Below are 13,803 nucleotides of genomic sequence, written 5' to 3' on the forward strand. Positions count from 1 at the left end.
TATGTGGCTCGGTGTGCCACATGTCAAAAAGCTAAGTCACGGTTGAACCCACATGGTTTGTATATGCCTCTTCCTGTTCCTTCTACTCCTTGGGTAGATATATCTATGGATTTTGTGTTGGAATTGCCAAGGACTAAGAGGAGGAGGGATAGTATTTTTGTGATGGTTGATCGTTTTTCTAAGATGGCATATTTTATTCCTTGTCATAAGAGCGACGATGCTGTTCATATTGCTGACCTTTTCTTTCAAGAAATTGTTCGCTTGCATGGTATGCCTTCTACTATTGTTTCAGATCACGATGCAAAATTCTTAAGTCATTTTTGGTGCACGTTGTGGAATAAATTGGGGACCAAGCTGCTATTTTCTACAACATGTTATCCCCAAACTGATGGGCAAACTGAGGTTGTGAATCGAACATTGTCCACCATGTTGAGAGCCATTTTAAAGCGCAATTTGAAGATGTGGGAAGAGTGTTTGCCGCATATGGAGTTTGCATATAACAGGACAGAACATTCTGCCACCAAGGTAAGTCCTTTTCAGGTAGTGTATGGTTTTAACCCCCGTGCTCCTATTGATCTTTTGCCTTTACCTACCACTGAGAGAATACATAGTGATGCTAGAGAGTGTGCTGATTTTATTCGTAAGTTGCATGAAACAACTAAAGCAAATATTGAAAGCATGAATGAAAAGTATAGAATTGCTGGTAGTAAAGGTAGAAAAGAGATTAAACTTGAACCGGGTGATTTGGTTTGGTTACATTTAAGAAAAGATAGATTTCCTGAGCTACGTAAGTCTAAATTAATGCCAAGAGCAGCTGGTCCTTATAAGATTATTGAGAAAATAAATGATAATGCATACAAACTTGAGTTGCCACCCGAGTTCGGGGTTAGTCCCTACATTTAACATTGCAGATTTGAAACCTTATTTGGGAGAAGAAGATGAGCTTGAGTCGAGGACGACTCCAATTCAAGAGGGGAAGGATGATGAGGACATCACTCCTTCGGATGTACCAGCTGATCCTCCAACCGTCATGCAAGGTCCAATGACCCGGGCTCGAATGCGTCAACTCAATTTATAGGTGAGCTCGTTCTTAAGCGATCATTTTCATACTTTTGAGAATAGACTACTATCTAATGATGTTATCTTGCTTAGGAACATTGGAGAGGGTCAAGAGGGACTAAGAGGACATGGAGGAGGTGATGATGACCAGCAAGGACGTCCAACACAAGCTGGAGGCCCAGTCCAACAAGAATTCGAGTCTGCCTCGGCCTCTAGGACCAGTCTGCCTTAAACTGGTCACCCAAGATAAACAACGATTTGTTCGGAGAGCGACACACCGATCTGGTTTCATATCACAAAGACCCGAACCATGCAACCTTAGCACCACGTCTCCTCTAGTTATCAACCATGTCACAATCCGGTTGACCTCGCCAAGAAGGCTAATCCCTGCTGTGAATCAAAGAACACAAGCAAGAACAAGATAAAAAACAACTCAATTAAAGTGATAATTGCAGATGAATGATTAAGCACTCGAAGTTGGGGTCTTGCAAATCGATAACGACGACTGTTCAATGATAGATTAATCTAAAACAAAACTCAAAACCTAATGTAGGTGGTGGCTACTGATTATATAGCCTAAGGGACATCCAAGGATCCCTCTTTACGTTCTAAAGGTGTCCCAACATGTTACAGGGCCCAACAGCCCAAAAGATGACGACGCAGCGCCGTGATAGATTCTAGACGTCAAATTGTTTCGATGATTCCCATTGATTCTGATGGAATTTTGATGTGGGACCACTTCCATTGGTTTCCTTATGAAATTATCTTTCCATTCATATATGGATCATCAAAAACAGAGTTCGTATGCGACCTGGACGTCCGTTTTACTACACACTGGTCCTGGAGCCCGAGATGGACTCGAACTCAAGTTGGACTGGGCCTCCGGCTTGGCTTGGACGTCCTTGCTGGCCTCCTAAGGTGGTGGCCAAGGAGGAGGACGTACAAGGACTTTCTTGGTGGGTTCTCCAAGTCCTTGGGGTATGCTCCCACTTGGGTCAGGGTCCCAAGGATGAATAACAAGCCCATAACGATAGTGTACCTCCCAGCAGAAACAGCAACAGAATATCTTGATGGTTTGGAGGCCTTGCTGATGTGATATTAAGATGAGACCAGATCTATTTGAAGTCTTATCAAACAAGCTTTCCATCAAGTGCTCATTGACCTCGATCGCACTCCAGATGGCTGAGTTATGGCCTTCTCAATGAAGCACTGTCGAGCTACCGATGAACCAAAAATTCAACTTTGATGAACTTGCACGTTGAGACATATTTGTACCTACATTCAAATAACAACATGTACATGTAGAACCAAGTGAATTGTACCAAAAATCACTATGCAAATGTAGGAATGAGCTCACCTTATAAACAATGGTCGTATCCGATGGTGTCATGTCCTCATCAACAGGGTCCGCCTCTAGTGACTCATCTAAATTTGAGGGCTACCATGGCCAAGCAGGTGTAGTAGCTCAGATTTGTGGACTTTGATCAGTGGTTTCCACCAAGGCAGGATGAGCGTGCATTAGAGGGCTTCTACACACCACTGCAAGAAGTTTTTTTTATAATGTATATCTTAACAGTGGGACATTTTTCAGATCTCAGAGGGTGTGCAACATTGAGTCCATTGTAGCAGCAGTAGGAGAGCATATTTGCCCTTACCTATCTTACCTGCCAGGGCTGATAGATTTACTTGGATGGACAGGCTTATATGTTCCATCTTGGGTCCGTGAGTTTTTATGCTACACTCTGGATTGACCCGCAGCACAGATTTATACACTTTGCATTCAGAGGCAGAGATTATAGGCTGATGAGCTTTAGGGTCACGGAGATTCTCATACTTTAGGAGCAGCCAGTCCAACTACATGAGGTTTGCTATGGATAGACAGCGCCTCCTAAACACCCTCATGGCGGTATGGTGCCTCCTATAGACTTGGTCCACCATTGCTTCATAGAGCCATTCGGCGAGAGGTCGAGCAGGACACCTAGTGACCTCACTCCTACAGCTAGAGTGCTTGATGCTATTATGAGGATACTGCTTCCGAGGATGGAATATCGCAAGGGCTTGACTTGCATACAGTTATGGCTACTGAACTCTCTGATGCAGTAGACTGTGTTTGACATTTGGGATCTCCTTCTATCAGAGATGGAGGATACTATTGCAGAGGGATTCAGGGGTCACAGGCAGCTGCCATATGCTCACTGGATTACATTCCTGATCCACAAGGCAGTTATTGTGAGGCCACCTGAGATGCTGGCAGAGTATAGTGGTGCTACTATAGAGTTCTCTGCATACAACATGACTCAGATGATCTGTCATAGTGCAGTGAGGACACCTAGCTAGCCGTGCCATCGTCCAAAGGTGCCAGAGACTGCAGCTCAGCAGGATGAGACCATTAGGGGTATAGCAGCTACAAAGGAGGAGCAGTTAGATGCTCAACAGGAGGGGATGGTCGAGAGCGACCCCAACGACAGCTCAGATGATGACTACAGGGATATCCCTCAGATGCCTCCTTGATGACATGACCATGAGGCATGTAGCTCTAGTTCAGCTCCACCTACACCGCAGATAGACCTCGCTCTACTTGCCATACTTGAGCGGACGAGGCAGGATTAGGCTCGCTAGGCTCAGGAGACCGCTGCTACATTTGCACAGTTTTAGACTCGATAGGACGAGTTCCAGCAACAACAGCAGACGATCTAGTAGCAGCAGTAGGCCATACAACAGCAGCAATAGGCCATGCATCAGCAGTAGCTTCTCATGCAGCAGCAACTACTTGGGTTTATGCAGCATGTTGTGACTACTATTGGGGCTCCACCGCCATAGCCTTCACCCCAGCTTGGTCAGCCTACCACCACTTCTATGACTTTAGCTTTGTAGCCTAGTGGGCTTCAGAGTCAGGGACAGACTGCTACTCAGTTTGCTTCACCTATAGAGTAAGTGTCCTAGTGGTTTGCCTCGCCAGTGCTAGCCCCGCAGTTCACACCTTTTCAGACGGGCTTCATACTAGCTCAGACTTCCTCACTGCTAGTGCCAGAGACTATAGTTTCTAGGAGCCTTGGTGCTTCATTCAGTGAGTTGGTAGGGTAGCCTACTTCACCATATCTACATATCCTAGGTCCTTCCACAGTTGCACCTATTACCGGGACTACAGAGACGCTCTCTTCTTCAGTTGCATCATCAGAGTTGCCTACTATAGTCATACCTGTAGAGACTTAGGCTGCACTAGTTCCTGATCTGACCTAGACCGCTTTAGCATCGCTTCTAGCTACAGAGGGTCAGATTGCTCAGAGCTCAAGATCAGATGATGATGGCACATAGTTCCAGCTCGCTCCACATACCTCAGCGCCTGACTCGTCCGTTGCAGCCCCACCGACCGACCCTTAGGTTTTGGTGTTCGACGCCAAAGGGGGAGAGGGATCGAGTGTGTTAGATTTAGGGGGAGCGACTTATCTAGGGGGAGTTTAGCTTATCTATTATATTTGGTTTTTATGTGTGATACACTATTATGCATTCGTGTGTTTACTTTCATGCATCAAACTATATTTATGTGATAGTGATATCTACGTGATCGTGATATTTGACATGTGTGCTCTCTACTTTGAATTATTTATATGTCATATCACTTATGTTATGCTCATTTGCTTTGCTTCCACATTTTACTCCGATGCAAATGAGCTTTATTACTTGTACTCATGCTTATTTCATATCTTTTGAGTACATCATGTTGGCTTGGGTCATATAAGCTTGCCTAACTCTTTTGTTCTTATTGTCAAAAGCTTATATGATCCAAGCATGTTAAAAACCTCAACTCTTTCACATACTCGAGGTTGTATTGTCATCAATTATCAAAAAGGGGGAGATTGAAAGCATCTAGGCCTCTAGTTGGGTTTTAGTGATTAATGACAATACGTGATTACTGTGACTAACATGTTTTTGCAGAGGCAATTAAGTTAGGTCACGGTAATGGAGATTGATTGGGCTATCATGGTGGCCATGCCTCTATGATGGAAATCATTTCGGTTTTCAAAGGATGGATGACTAGGTTAAGGATGGACTAGTTCTAAGTGTCGATTGAAGTTGAAGAGACACCTAGAGTAGTTTAAGACTTTATTTTTCCTTTGGCCGTACTATTAAGGGGGGTATGGACGGATAGCTTGACCTAAGTGAGTCTAGTGAGTTAGGTGTGGTGCACACTTGCTAAATCTAGCACTAGGTAGCTCCTAAAAAGCCCTTAGATCCATTGGAGAAAACTTCATTCACGTATGATTGAGAGTTGGAAGTGAATGGAGGGTCAAATACTGATCGGATGCTGGTTCCGGTGTGACCGGACGCTGGCGCAGAGTCCGGTCAGTTCATTTGATCAAGGTGATTTCATCTGGTGTGGCCGGACGCTGAGAGGTGAGCGACTGGATGTTGGGTGCCAGCGTCCGGTCGACTCTAGTAAGGTTCCAGAGAGGGAAAATTGTGACCGGACGCGTCCGGTCACAACTTAAACACTGGAGTTCAGAGAGAACTGACCAGAGCATCCGGTCAACATGACCGGAGCGTCTAGTCACCCCGCAGAACCACATAATGGTTCATTTTCAACACGGGTGTATAAATACTTCCTCCATTCGTGTGAGGTGGTACTTTTGCTCATTCCAACAGCTGAGAAACACCCTTGAGAGTGCCAAGAAGAGCAAGGTCCTAGTGAGGTGATTGAGATTTGAGAATCCCAAAGAGAGCCCTCATTAGTGAAAGCAAGAGTAGCATAGTGTGCATCCACCCTTCTTATTAGGATTGTCATGGTCAAGTGAGAGTTCATGCTTGTTACTCTTGGTGATCGCCATCACCTAAATGGCTTGGTGGTGATTGGGAGCTTGGTGATCATCCGGTAGAGCTTGTGGATGACCCAACTCAAGTTGTGAGCGGTTGTGGGTGATTCACCGTAATAGAGTGTCGAAGAATCAACCTATAGAGAGCACTTGGTCCTTGCGTGGATCAAGGGGGAGCTACACCCTTGCGCGGGTGCTCCAACAAGGACTAGTGGGGAGTGGCGACTCTACGATACCTCAGTAAAACATCGCCGTATTCCTCCTTCTCTCTTTACTTTGAGCATTTACTTTGAGCAATTCAATTCTTGTCATTTACATTCATAGAATTGCCATGCTAGAGTAGGATTGGAACATAGGTTGCTAAACTTTTGTGCGGTAGATCAATATAAACACTTTCTAGGCACAATGGGTTAAGTGGGCTAACCGTAGGACTTAATTATTGCAAAAAAATTTAGAATTAGCCCAATTCACCCCCCCCCCTCTTGGGCATCTTGCTCCTTTCACCATCTTTACATCCATCTAATGTAACTCTAAATCGTAATGTGCCAATAACACCATTATGATTCTAAAAGAATTCTTGCATAAGACTGGAGAAAAACTCTCATCGTAATCTATTCATTCTCTTTGAGTAAAGCCTTTTGCTACAAGTCATGCTTTATATCTTTTCACATTCTCTTTGGAGTCATATTTTGTCTTATAGACCCTTTCACAGCCTACTGTTTTAGCTCCATTAGGAATTTCTTCTAAGTTCCAAACATCGTTAGTATTCATCGAATTCATTTCAACTTCCATAGTTTCTTGCCATTCAAATGAGTAAACACTTCTTATGGCTTCTTCAAATGAGGTGGAATCACCCTCCATTTAAATTTCTTCACTAACATAGACTTCATAGTCATCAAAAAACTGGTTTACTAATTTTTTTGAGACCTATTGGGGCCTCAGCTATTGGCACTTTCATGTGGGGCTGTTGTTGCTCTTCATTGCCAAGAGGTAATTGATTTTTACAGGCTCCTGTATCACAAGATCCTTGTTTACATTATTTATCTTCTTCGAAGAGCCAACAACAGGTGTTGTAGAAGTCATACAACATCAACAGGTATCAAGAAATTCGTTGTTTTGAATCACTGAAGTGGGCATGCAGTCCCGCCTCTCTTCAAGTCATAGGTCTCTACATACCGTGCTCCCCCAGATCATCCCATCTTTTATAAAGATAGTGTATCTTCCAATTTCTTATTTGGGTTCAATCTGTTAAGACCTTATAAGGTGCTTTAAGCACCACTTTAATATCTTTGATGGTGACTATGCTATCTTCCTCTCGGAACTTTAAAAAATACAGGAATTTAGTTGTTTCTCTGCTTAGGGGGTATCATTGTTATGATCGACGGTCACATTCATCAAAATCTTTATCTCACTCTTAATGAAGAGTAGTTTCTTAATTGATCTTAATTCTTACTCTTAACTCATCTCACAATTCTCCCCCTCAAAATATGGCATGAACTATACTGCCATAATTTCGAGAACTATTCAGAAAACTGTGAACGAGGAGACACTTATGACTTACTTCATTCACATGATTATGCCATGCAAATAAAGTTATTTCTTGATCCGTATAGGAGTACACTTTTCTCATTCCACTTCAAGAACTAGAGGAGGTCTTTTATTAACTGTACCTTTATAAGTCATGCTTGCATCTTTTTCTTGTCCTTTGATTAGTATTGACCATGACGGTGCATTTCTATTGTGCCATAGTCAATACTAGGATAGCATAAGAGCTATCCAAACTTCTCTCGCTATGCGGGATATAAAAATATATGAGTCGTCACAAAACTTCTCCCGCCATGTAGGATTGACTAGCATAAGTACTATGCCAAACTTCTCCCCATACGGGATAAATCTATATACAAATTACCGTAACGAAAAATTTAGTCATGATGACTAAAACATTCACTTATACTTTATTTTCCAATTAAATCTTCCCCTTGGTTCCAATTTAATAAGAAAAATAGTAAACTAACAAACAATTGTCCTGAATTGGCTTGACTCAAGTCTTTTCATTCACATACCCCAGCATTGCAGCCCGTTGGAATGCAGCCGAGTGATCTCGTTGGTTAAAAAATAAAACTTACAAGATCTTTCTACATCAATTATACATCACCGTTAGGCAGAAAATAGAATTAATGCATAAAACTCATAAATTAACTTTAAAAGCCATGTTCTCTTGTCTTATGATCCATACTTTTCGGCTTGTCTTTTTAGCCAGAATAATATTTTTCTCTCACAACAAATCAGCCGGAACAATGTTTTAGCTTATTTTTTCAGCGAAGCGAATGGGGCCAATGTCGCCAACCACTCTAGGTCCAAGCGTATGGGCCTGGGTCAAAACTCTGATGCCAGGGAAGAGGCTGGCATGAATCGATGTAACCCATGGCCATGACGGGCCATACCTGAGGATTCACATCAAGAATAGTGTCGGGCGTGCCAGTGCTATTCTGCCTAATCTTCATACGGACGTTGACAGTTGCGTCAGTTCACCACGACATCCGCTGAGACGGAGTGGAACGCCATGATCGGCAGATGACGCCTGCGCATGGCGCTAGTGACAAACAGGGCCACGACATAGAGTCATCCCTATTGACATCTACAGGATCGATGGGACCTGCATGCAGGAGAAGAAGGACCCGTCAACCCTAGAAGCCTTCTTCTCTCTCTCATTCTTCTCATTTCCACCTCTGTAACCCGCACTTTCCCTTTGCCTATAAAAGGAGAAGCAGGGCGCCCCATGAAAGGAGAGATCTTGACACAAGAGCACAACACGAGCACACGGCTGAGCGGCAAGCGAGCTCACAGCACCCGTTCACTCCTTCCACCAGAGACTTGGGATCCTCTCCCTCTCTCGCATGTTTGTAACCCCTACTGCAAACCAAGTGCCGGTAACACGAGCAGCAGCGAACTGGACGTAGGGACATTTCGTCCGAACTAATATAAACCCTTGTGTCCTCTGAGCACACCATCCAAGCCAAACACACAAATACAAATTTAGTCATCGATGGTCCAAAAACACCGGCAGTTGGCGTGCCAGGTAGGGGCTTTTTGCGTGTCTCGACGCCCACATTAGGCCTCGGATGGCTAGTCATAGCGTCAGCTAGGTCCTAGGCGCGCACGTGCGCTTTGGGAACCTAAACTTCGGGCCTCGGATGGCTAGTCACGATGGAGGGAGAGTTGGCACAGGTTCCCGCCATTGTCCAGCCTCTCCACACCGCCGGCCTCAACGCGATCGCCGAGATTCTTGAGGAGCTGCAGCTGCATGCACCAGAGGCCCGCACCCCTGGGAGCGACCAGCTCCTCGGCTTTGATTTTGAGAGGCTAGAGCACCAGCTCGGCGCCTTCCTAAGACCCGATCGTCCTGGGAGGACCTGCGCCACCTCACCTTCTCATTCGCCAATGTCATGACGTAGCTTGCCGGAGGAGAGCTGCTCTCCCTAGAATTCCTCATCCGGAGAGCCCCGACTGCGCTCCTGTTTGGTCTGCGTAACACCGCAGAGACCGTTGACCACCTTGTGGCACAGTGCACGCCCCCATCCCCTATGAACGACTAGTTTGTGAGGATGACCGAATACGTTGCAGAATCTTTCCACGACCTTCTCGTGGGAGAATCGGAGTCGCTCTCCGATTCTGACTTCACCACGGGGAGCCATCACCCCTCGCGAGAATGTTTTATGGTAGGTACCTCAAAGGATACATCGAAAGCATCCACGAGGAAGGGGCTACCCCAACAGACAACCTCGACAACAAACGTGGCATGGCTCAGCCCCTCCATTTTATCAAAAAACGCTTAAGGGATGAAGATCACAAAGACAAGCCGACCCCTCAACCGGACCCCTGCAACGCATGGGGGCTCGAGGGAAGTTGTACTCGCAAGGAGACCGAATGTGTGGTCGTAGGATGATGGCTCGGATCCTAGAGAGGGATACGCACAAAAACTAATAATAACGTTTCTGCAAAAAAACGATTTCTCTTACTAGTTTCACTATCGTCTCCTCGATCTTTAGTGAAACCTGATCCCAACAACGACAAGGGGTCGGGCCTCACTCGAGGGCTGATAAGGGTATATATATATCGATTCTGAAACAGTTGCCATGCCCGACCCTTTCTCACATTAAAAACCTAGAGGCAAGGTTTGCGGAAACGAACGTTGAGTAAAACTGGTCGGACTGCAAGAAACCTATGCCCCAGCGGCTACGGCACTCTTGCTTACCAGCGTGATCAGTGTCTTTCACCCACACCTCGAGCTCTATAGTTTTAACAACAGGAAGGATCAGAACGCATTAACCCTTTTTACACATAAAAAGGGAGAAAGAACAAATTTGTTCAACCGAAACAAAAGAACAACTTATTTAAACGAAACAAAAGGGTTGGAACTTGTCCACTTATTACAAATGCGTCGCCTAACCTATCTAACTAAACTAACCCCTCGGGGGGATGATTTCATCTTCTATTTTGGTAGAAAGGTAATGTGCCAGGGGGCCACCTCCTTCTCGATGTCGTCTAGCTCAGCGTCGGTATAGACGAGTGCGAAGCCTTGGCTCATCGTCGCCAGATTGATGTTCTCGTAATGAGAACGGGCGATTGCGAATGATTGGTGAACGCCAAAGCGAAGCGCGTCCCTTACCATATCATGTGCCCGGTCCATGATCTGGGTGGCGTGAACCGTGAGCGAGCTTGTCTCCTGCTCCAAGGCTAGCTCGAGCTCATCGTAGACCAGCTGGACGACGACACACATGTTGTCGTGTTCATCGCTCTCCTTCTAGAGGGTGTCCTTCACCTCGCTGAACTCCTTCTCTAGGCCATGACTATTCACCACCTCCGCCACGAGCTTGTCGTCGAGACCTGCCCAAGTCACATACCGACCGTGTCAAAAGGCTTACCATAGATTCTAGGGAGAAAGACAACAAGGAAAACTAGAGACTTACCGTTCACATCCACCCAAAGCCTATGCACCTCATCACGCTGTTGGGTCACCTCGGCCACCAAGCGCTGGACCTCTTCTTGGCGCTGACCGACCTCCGCGGGAGCCTAGAGGACACACCCTTGGCTACAACCTTCAGGTCCCTCTCCCCCTAAAGCTCATCCTCAAGGTGGTCGATCTGCTGCTGAGCGTCGATGCGCTCCTGGTGAGCCAGGTCAATCCATGTGCGGAGCTCCTCTATGGCCCGAAGCAAATTGTCCCGCTCCTTCCACAGCCGCTCGGCCTCCACGGCGTTCGTGCGCACCCTCTCGATCAGAGCTATGAGCTTCTCCTTGACCTCGCGGGCGTCATCGCGAGTGTGCTTCTCCCTGACTCAGAGGTCGGCCACCTCTCGGGTGGCAGGGGCAAGCTCAGCCACCTCTTGATGGGCGACAGCGAGCTATGTGGCCAGCTCCTCACTCTGCCGTGTCTCCTCAGCAAGGAACTGGGACATCTCCCAGCTATGGGCCATAAGGATCTACGAAGAAGACAAGACTTAGAGGCGTGGAAAGAGAACATGAGGGTCAAAAGCACGATCATATCATACCTGGCCAACCGGGGCGACAATGTCGTGCATCGAGCTCAGCATGGTGGTCAGGGCACAAACCGCGTCCCCAACCTCCGTGTGGACGCTCCCTCATTCCCTCTCCTCTGCTATGTCATTGAGGGCAGCCACCTGAACTAGAGACCGAGACATCCTCATGCCGACCTCAAGCGGCGTCGACCTTTCTTGCAGTGGCAGCTCCTCTAGAGCGGCACCTCTAGCGATAGAGGGGGCGGATGACGCGGACACAGAGGCCTGCCCTATTGCCACATCCACGAACGATGCCTCGAGTGTGCCCCCTTCCATCGGCCCTGACGTGGATACGGACACCTGCACGAACGACAGCTTTGGCCGTGCCGCCTCCACCTACGACGTCAACGACATGACCGGTTGCGTCGTGCCCGCCATGGGCGCCCTGGACATGCCCTCCTCTGCCTGCTCTCCCATGGATGCAGCCATCGGCTGCGCCTTCCTAGTCAGCGCCGTGGCTGCCCCAACGACAATCACACTTACCACCGGTGCGACGCCAACCGGCTCCTGGCGCATTTGCCGAAGGAGGATCTTTTTTGAAACAAGCTGTAGGAGAGTCCCACATCCTTCGACGCTACAAGGGACATGGCGGTCAGTTCACAGCAAAAATTCATTAAGACAAAGGGAGAAAAACTCTCGACTCACCCTGACGCCATCATGCGAGGACATTTTGGGGTTGGCTTGCTCGACCCCGGCTGCTCCTCGTCGACACGTTGCCACTTCGAGCCCTCCCTCTGCTCGGAGGGCTTGGACGAATCAGAATGACCCCCTCCCGTCGACTCCGGAGGCACCACCGAGGGCTCGGACGAATTTGGGTGACCAGTTTTCACCGGCTTCGGGGCCACCATAGACGGCCTAGATGGAGCAGGACGGTCTGATTCCACCGGCTCCAGGGCCACCGTCAAAGGCCCAGACAAGGCGAGGTGGCCTGATTCCATAGGTTCTGAGGCCACCGTCGAAGGTCCGGACGGGGCGGGGTGGTGGTTTGATTCCACCGGCTCCAAGGGCGCGTCCTCCCCCTCCTACCTCGTGGCATGCCATAGGAAGGGCCCCACCTATGGTGAAGGTGGGTCCTCGTCCTCGGTGTCTAGATCATCCCATGGGATGGGCGACCCGGAGCCGTCATCCTCCTCTTCTTCTTCCTCTTCTCTCGATGAACCTTGACGCCGCTTCCCTCGCTGCAGCTTCGCTCGCTGCTTCGACCGCCGTTTCTTCTCATTGTCCTTTTTCTTCTTCCTTTGTTCATCCGCATCATAGTTCACCGCCCTCATGGCCGCGTGCTCTAGCAGTAGCGCGACAGAGTCTCGAAAGACTAACCCCACCAGCAGCTCGATGAAGCTGGCGTTCGGCCACATCACAGGATGCCCAAGATCAGGAACACGGCGTCGGCCTCCCTCGTGGCCTCCTTGATGCGTTGTGCGACTATGTTGTCGCAGAGCAGCCCCTAGGCGAGTGTCGTCCCAACGAGCTGCGCGCTGGGCGTCATCCTGTACAGCGAGAGGACGCGTGCCATTAGCAACGCCACCCTCCTCACGTGATACCCCTCGATGACGCTGGCCCCGCAGAGGTCGTGGTCATCAGGAACGCGATGGCCTCAAGGAGGTCACGCATCCTCTTTTTCTCCTAGATGGGTGGCCCCCACGGCCATGACAGCGATACCTCTTCGACTAGGCACCTAGAGAAGGCTAGCAAGGGAGTGGCAGGGTCGTTCTTCAAGTAGAACCAATGCGAGTGCCACCCCTTGTTGGATCTGGAGAGCTGGCAGGGCATGTATTCGACCGCCCGCTGCCCCCAGAGGTGGATGCCCACACATCCCATCGGCATCAGGTTCTCCTAGCCTCTCTCCTTCTTGATCAAGGAGATGGAGAAGAAATATCTCTATAGCTCGAAGTGGGGCTCGATCCCCAGGTACCCCTCGCACATCGCGATGAAGGCCGCGATGTGCTAGATTCTATTGGGGTTCAAGTGTTCCAGCTCGATCTAATAGTGGTGTAGCAGACCCCAGAAGAACGGGTGGGGAGGAACCACGAGTCCACGCTCGTGGAAGGGCGCGAAGGAGACGACGTAGCCGTTGGGCGGCACCGGCGCATCCTCACGGACGGGCACAAGCCACTCCACCGCATCGGTCCTCCTGTGGAGAAGACCACACTTGATGAGGCCCTCCATGTGTGCATGGGTAACATCGGAGCAGTACCATAAATCCATGGAGGATGGAGGCAGCTGTGGAGAAGCAAAGGCGACGATGGAGAAGCGGAAGCGATAGATCTAGGGCTCCGATGGCGGATTAGCAAGCATGACAAATCCGAACGGCGGCGATGGAGAAACGGAGAAGGTAAGGCTATGGTTTTGGTGTG

This window comes from Miscanthus floridulus, chromosome 8 (assembly GCF_019320115.1).
Source record: "Miscanthus floridulus cultivar M001 chromosome 8, ASM1932011v1, whole genome shotgun sequence".
NCBI lineage: Eukaryota > Viridiplantae > Streptophyta > Magnoliopsida > Poales > Poaceae > Miscanthus > Miscanthus floridulus.